The sequence below is a fragment of the Chenopodium quinoa genome, unplaced genomic scaffold, assembly GCF_001683475.1.
Source record: "Chenopodium quinoa cultivar QQ74 unplaced genomic scaffold, ASM168347v1, whole genome shotgun sequence".
NCBI lineage: Eukaryota > Viridiplantae > Streptophyta > Magnoliopsida > Caryophyllales > Amaranthaceae > Chenopodium > Chenopodium quinoa.
This window is the reverse complement of record NW_018743858.1, coordinates 1,776,087-1,777,769: the sequence shown is the minus strand read 5'-3', so window position 1 is coordinate 1,777,769 and position 1,683 is coordinate 1,776,087.

The window sequence follows — 1,683 nt, the reverse complement described above, 5'->3', positions numbered from 1 at the left end:
TAGTTATCAAAATTTTCCCTATTACTCTCTTTGAAATCTTCCATTAAACTTTTAACATTATCTACATATTTTGTATGTATTGAATTGAGTAAATTTCAACTAGGGGAACGACTTCCTCTCCTTTTATTTTTTAAATCCTTTTGCTATTGTGTATGAGGCTCAAGTTATTCAGTATAATGGATAGTCTCATCAGTTTGAAGAGGAATTTCTAGATCTTGATGATCCAAAAGTATGTTTATCAGGATTGAGTTCAGATAAATTAACATCCTCTTGATTTGTTCCCTTACGTAGTCAACATTTATGAGCCATGAGAAAACATCCAGATGCACAAAGTAAAAAGGGATATAGTTAGTTTCTCCTACTATGTAGCCAAAAATTTTTTGAGGTAAATGTTTTAATTTAACAAGAAGTCAAATACCCTATGTTGTTCTAAGATATTGAGGTGTTGCCCCTACTTTTACTATGGCTGTTCAAATTCGGTTACCCAAAAAACCAGGTACCCGCATTTTAGGGTAGTTGAACATTCGACCCATGACCCGACCCGAGAATCTCAGGCACCGAAGGTTAGGATACCCGAGATTCCTGGGTCAAGGTCATAGGATACCAAGTTATTTCATTTTTTTTTAAATCTGAAAATTTATTTCTAAAAAATAAATAATATAAATTCAATGAAAAAAATACAGATGATAAACTACGTTGATAATGGCTTAAAATTTACTATGAATTATGAATGGGGTTGTAGCCTATATACTTTATCCGTAACTCAAAATTAATTATTACATTAACAAGCCAGATATTATAAGATTAATAATCAAATGAATCATATACAATACTCAAATTTGTTCAAAAAAATCTACATTACTCATCAATTACCCAAAATAAATTAAAAATTGATTACTATACAGGTCATACAAGCTACTTGCAGCAACAACATGAATCACCAACGCTTGATAGGGATAGAGGAGAGAGAGCTAACCGACGCTTGAGAGGGATATAGAGGAAAGAGAGCTAGACAGGGGATGAGCGGCTGCTACTAGGATGTAGAGGAGAGAGTACTTAGACTTGAGAAATGAGAGTGGATGAGGATTGTAGAGGGGAGAGAGAGTACTGATGAGAAAAAAAAAGGTAATGCTTGGTCTTGGAAGGAAACAAAAAAGGCTAGGCCCATATCTTTTTGTCTTAAACCTAAAGAAAAAACAAACGGGTCAACGGGCACCCGAGTTACTTAAAGTTCGACCATGACCTGGCTCATTTCCTAAATACTTTTACGGGTCGGGTACCCGACCAAAATATTGGTAAAAAATCTCAAATTACCCATCGAGTATTGTGTGGGTCATCTGGTTATCGGGTCGGGTCAACTAGGTCGGGTTTTTTTTAACACCCCTAACTATTGCTAATAATACTTTGATAATCTCGCTAACTTGCACTACTTGAAGAAGTTAAGCAAGAGTTGAATCAACTAAAGAAATAAATAGACAAAGGGTGCAGATGTCTTCCATTAATTAATATATAATGTCAGAGATACAGTTGTAATAAAACATGAGAAAATTACCTCCATGTTAAAATAATTGGAATGATTAAACGATCTTCCGAACATGTTAGATAAATCTAATCTATCGCTTGGCTGCTAAGCCAAGGGAGAATTATGAAAAAGGCTAAGAAAGCTTAAAGAAATGAAATACT